At 42.7% G+C, this 6,000-nt stretch overlaps 1 protein-coding gene across 3 annotated transcripts in view; it reads left to right on the top strand.

Annotated features, from left to right (window-relative positions):
• Positions 1-6,000, top strand: part of LOC115198032 (tyrosine-protein kinase Tec) — a 55,716-nt gene that overhangs the window by 24,546 nt on the left and 25,170 nt on the right. The window lies entirely within an intron of this gene.

Below are 6,000 nucleotides of genomic sequence, written 5' to 3' on the forward strand. Positions count from 1 at the left end.
TCCCCTTAGCAGAAAAACACCCCCAAAGCAAAATGTTTCCACCTCCATGTTTGACGGTGGAGATGGTGTTCTTGGGGTCATAGGCAGCATTCCTCCTCCTCCAAACACGGCGAGTTGAGTTGATGCCAAAGAGCTCCATTTTGGTCTCATCTGACCACAACACTTCAGATGTTCATTGGCAAACTTCAGACGGGCATGTATATGTATTCTTGAGCAGGGGGACCTTGGATTTCAGTCCTTCACGGCGTAGTGTGTTACCAATTGTTTTCTTGGTGACTATGGTCCCAGCTGCCTTGAGATCATTGACAAGATCCTCCCGTGTAGTTTTGGGCTGATTCCTCACCGTTCTCAAGATCATTGCAACTCCACGAGGTGAGATCTTGCATGGAGCCCCAGGCCGAGGGATATTGACAGTTCTTTTGTGTTTCTTCCATTTGCGAATAATCGCTCCAACTGTTGTCACCTTCTCACCAAGCTGCTTGGCGATGGTCTTGTAGCCCATTCCAGCCTTGTGTAGGTCTACAATCTTGTCCCTGACATCCTTGGAGAGCTCTTTGGTCTTGGCCATGGTGGAGAGTTTGGAATCTGATTGATTGATTGCTTCTGTGGACAGGTGTCTTTTATACAGGTAACAAACTGAGATTAGGAGCACTCCCTTTAAGAGTGTGCTCCTAATCTCAGCTCGTTACCTGTATAAAAGACACCTGGGAGCCAGAAATCTTTCTGATTGAGAGGGGGTCAAATACTTATTTCCCTCATTAAAATGCAAATCAATTTATAACATTTTTGACATGCGTTTTTCTGGATTTTTGTTGTTGTTATTCTGTCTCTCACTGTTCAAATAAACCTACCATTAAAATTATAGACTGATCCTTTCTTTATCAGTGGGCAAACGTACAAAATCAGCAGGGGATCAAATACTTTTTCCCCCACTGTATATATATTTTTTCTTCTGATACTGATAAAGATAAACCCAACACCTTTACAGACGATCCCGAACCTCACATTCACTCTCTCAAATGCTGAAATAAATAAATCATATTTATGCACTCCTGTTCCCGAGTAGATAATTGACATTTTGGGTTATAGTTTTACTGCAAGAAATGTTTAATTCCCGAAGGAGTAAATATTATATCAGGCTATTATTCTATTTAACCTTCAGGTGCCATTTTGTGCCTGTCTTATGACTGTCTAGTTGGCATAGCGCCTCACATCATCACACATAACATAGCTGGCACTGCTATCGTCCTCTTGTACTAATTCACCACATCTTTCTAGAACATTAGACTACTGTTCTGGTCCTCTCTTCTAGAACATCAGACTACTGTTCTGGTCCTCTCTTCTAGAACAGACTACTGTTCTGGTCCTCTCTTCTAGAACATCAGACTACTGTTCTGGTCCTCTCTTCTATAACAGACTACTGTTCTGGTCCTCTCTTCTACAACAGACTACTGTTCTGGTCCTCTCTTCTAGAACAGACTACTGTTCTGGTCCTCTCTTCTAGAACAGACTGTTCTGGTCCTCTCTTCTATAACAGACTACTGTTCTGGTCCTCTCTTCTAGAACATTAGACTACTGTTCTGGTCCTCTCTTCTAGAACATCAGACTACTGTTCTGGTCCTCTCTTCTATAACAGACTACTGTTCTGGTCCTCTCTTCTAGAACATTAGACTACTGTTCTGGTCCTCTCTTCTAGAACATCAGACTACTGTTCTGGTCCTCTCTTCTAGAACATCAGACTACTGTTCTGGTCCTCTCTTCTATAACAGACTACTGTTCTGGTCCTCTCTTCTAGAACATTAGACTACTGTTCTGGTCCTCTCTTCTAGAACATCAGACTACTGTTCTGGTTCTCTCTTCTAGAACATTAGACTACTGTTCTGGTCCTCTCTTCTAGAACAGACTACTGTTCTGGTCCTCTCTTCTAGAACAGACTACTGTTCTGGTCCTCTCTTCTATAACAGACTACTGTTCTGGTCCTCTCTTCTAGAACATTAGACTACTGTTCTGGTTCTCTCTTCTAGAACATTAGACTACTGTTCTGGTCCTCTCTTCTATAACAGACTACTGTTCTGGTCCTCTCTTCTAGAACATTACACTACTGTTCTGGTTCTCTCTTCTAGAACATTAGACTACTGTTCTGGTCCTCTCTTCTAGAACAGACTACTGTTCTGGTCCTCTCTTCTATAACAGACTACTGTTCTGGTCCTCTCTTCTAGAACATTAGACTACTGTTCTGGTCCTCTCTTCTATAACAGACTACTGTTCTGGTCCTCTCTTCTAGAACATTACACTACTGTTCTGGTCCTCTCTTCTAGAACATCAGACTACTGTTCTGGTCCTCTCTTCTATAACAGACTACTGTTCTGGTCCTCTCTTCTAGAACATTACACTACTGTTCTGGTCCTCTCTTCTATAACAGACTACTGTTCTGGTCCTCTCTTCTAGAACATCAGACTACTGTTCTGGTCCTCTCTTCTAGAACATTAGACTACTGTTCTGGTCCTCTCTTCTAGAACATCAGACTACTGTTCTGGTCCTCTCTTCTAGAACATCAGACTACTGTTCTGGTCCTCTCTTCTAGAACATTAGACTACTGTTCTGGTCCTCTCTTCTAGAACATTACACTACTGTTCTGGTCCTCTCTTCTAGAACATTACACTACTGTTCTGGTCCTCTCTTCTATAACAGACTACTGTTCTGGTCCTCTCTTCTAGAACATTACACTACTGTTCTGGTCCTCTCTTCTAGAAGATTAGACTACTGTTCTGGTCCTCTCTTCTATAACAGACTACTGTTCTGGTCCTCTCTTCTAGAACATTAGACTACTGTTCTGGTCCTCTCTTCTATAACAGACTACTGTTCTGGTCCTCTCTTCTAGAACATTAGACTACTGTTCTGGTCCTCTCTTCTAGAACATTAGACTACTGTTCTGGTCCTCTCTTCTAGAACATTAGACTACTGTTCTGGTCCTCTCTTCTAGAACATTAGACTACTGTTCTGGTCCTCTCTTCTATAACAGACTACTGTTCTGGTCCTGTCTTCTAGAACATTAGACTACTGTTCTGGTCCTCTCTTCTAGAATATTAGACTACTGTTCTGGTCCTCTCTTCTAGAACATCAGACTACTGTTCTGGTCCTCTCTTCTAGAATATTAGACTACTGTTCTGTCCTCTCTTCTAGAACATTAGACTACTGTTCTGGTTCTCTCTTCTAGAACATCAGACTACTGTTCTGGTCCTCTCTTCTAGAACATCAGACTACTGTTCTGGTCCTGTCTTCTAGAACATTAGACTACTGTTCTGGTCCTCTCTTCTAGAACATTAGACTACTGTTCTGGTCCTCTCTTCTAGAACATTAGACTACTGTTCTGGTCCTCTCTTCTAGAACAGACTACTGTTCTGGTCCTCTCTTCTAGAACAGACTACTGTTCTGGTCCTCTCTTCTAGAACAGACTACTGTTCTGGTCCTCTCTTCTAGAACATTAGACTACTGTTCTGGTCCTCTCTTCTAGAATATTAGACTACTGTTCTGTCCTCTCTTCTAGAACATTAGACTACTGTTCTGGTCCTCTCTTCTAGAATATCAGACTACTGTTCTGGTCCTCTCTTCTAGAACATTAGACTACTGTTCTGGTCCTCTCTTCTAGAACAGACTGTTCTGGTCCTCTCTTCTATAACAGACTACTGTTCTGGTCCTCTAATCTATACTATCAGACTACTGTTCTGGTCCTCTCTTCTATAACAGACTACTGTTCTGGTCCTCTCTTCTAGAACATTAGACTACTGTTCTGGTCCTCTCTTCTAGAACATTAGACTACTGTTCTGGTCCTCTCTTCTATACCATCAGACTACTGTTCTGGTCCTCTCTTCTAGAACAGACTACTGTTCTGGTCCTCTCTTCTAGAACATTAGACTACTGTTCTGGTCCTCTCTTCTAGAACAGACTACTGTTCTGGTCCTGTCTTCTAGAACATTAGACTACTGTTCTGGTCCTCTCTTCTATAACAGACTACTGTTCTGGTCCTCTCTTCTAGAACATTAGACTACTGTTCTGGTCCTCTCTTCTAGAACATCAGACTACTGTTCTGGTCCTCTCTTCTAGAACATTAGACTACTGTTCTGGTCCTCTCTTCTATAACAGACTACTGTTCTGGTCCTCTCTTCTAGAACATTAGACTACTGTTCTGGTCCTCTCTTCTAGAACATCAGACTACTGTTCTGGTCCTCTCTTCTAGAACATTAGACTACTGTTCTGGTCCTCTCTTCTATAACAGACTACTGTTCTGGTCCTCTCTTCTAGAACATTAGACTACTGTTCTGGTCCTCTCTTCTAGAACATTAGACTACTGTTCTGGTCCTCTCTTCGATATCAGACTACTGTTCTGGTCCTCTCTTCTAGAACATCAGACTACTGTTCTGGTCCTGTCTTCTAGAACATTAGACTACTGTTCTGGTCCTCTCTTCTATATCAGACTACTGTTCTGGTCCTCTCTTCTAGAACAGACTACTGTTCTGGTTCTCTCTTCTAGAACATTAGACTACTGTTCTGAACCTGTCTTCTAGAACATTAGACTACTGTTCTGGTCCTCTCTTCTAGAACATTAGACTACTGTTCTGGTCCTCTCTTCTAGAACATTAGACTACTGTTCTGGTCCTCTCTTCTAGAACATTACACTACTGTTCTGGTCCTCTCTTCTAGAACATTAGACTACTGTTCTGGTCCTCTCTTCTAGAACATTAGACTACTGTTCTGGTCCTCTCTTCTATAATATCAGACTACTGTTCTGGTTCTCTCTTCTAGAACATTAGACTACTGTTCTGGTCCTCTCTTCTATAACAGACTACTGTTCTGGTCCTCTCTTCTAGAACATTAGACTACTGTTCTGGTCCTCTCTTCTAGAACATTAGACTACTGTTCTGGTCCTCTCTTCTATAATATCAGACTACTGTTCTGGTTCTCTCTTCTAGAACATTAGACTACTGTTCTGGTCCTCTCTTCTATAACAGACTACTGTTCTGGTCCTCTCTTCTAGAACATTAGACTACTGTTCTGGTCCTCTCTTCTAGAACATTAGACTACTGTTCTGGTCCTCTCTTCTAGAACAGACTACTGTTCTGGTCCTCTCTTCTAGAACAGACTACTGTTCTGGTCCTGTCTTCTATGTATTTTTTGGGGCATTATACAGTCAAGCCCCACAGATCAGGCTGAGGCTATACACTAACGCCAGATACAAAATGAAAGAAAAACCTCAATGTAGCAAATATATATATTTAGGTTCTGAAGAAACATTAAAAAATATATATAAATAAATAACAGACCACTAGAAAAAAAAAACATTACCGAGTTTATTCACCTACTGGGTCATACAGCTGCAAAGACGAAGCACGATAACACAAGCACATATATTCACCCACTGGGTCATACAGCTGCAAAGACGAAGCACGATAACACAAGCACATATATTCACCCACTGGGTCATACAGCTGCAAAGACGAAGCACGATAACACGAGCACATATATTTATAACCTCAACTCCTCACATCTAGACAGCCAATACATCTCTGTTGCTAAAGCAGGACCTTTAAATTGGTTCCCCTCACAGGTTTAGTCATGGTCCTGTCTGATGCTAGCACCTTCGTGGGCGTGGAAGTGTGTGTGAGTGAGTGAGTGAGTGAGTGAGTGAGTGAGTGAGTGAGTGAGTGAGAGAGAAAGAGAGAGAGGACTGTAGTCAGAGGGCCGTTGTGGTGGGCCCCTCTGTGAGAGAGAGAGGACTATAGTCAGAGGGCCGTTGTGGTGGGCCCCTCTGTGTGAGAGAGGACTGTAGTCAGAGGGTCGTTGGGGTGGGCCCCTCTGTGTGAGAGAGGACTGTAGTCGGAGGGCCGTTGTGGCCCCTCTGGTCCCTCCCCGTCCCACAGGTTTCCTCTGACATCATCTGTTGACTTGACCTGGAGCTGAATTCCCCCCCTCCTCCCTAGTTCTGCAGCTGGCCTGCCTTAT

Source organism: Salmo trutta, chromosome 8 (genome assembly GCF_901001165.1).
Source record: "Salmo trutta chromosome 8, fSalTru1.1, whole genome shotgun sequence".
In the NCBI taxonomy this organism is placed as follows: Eukaryota; Metazoa; Chordata; class Actinopteri; order Salmoniformes; family Salmonidae; genus Salmo; species Salmo trutta.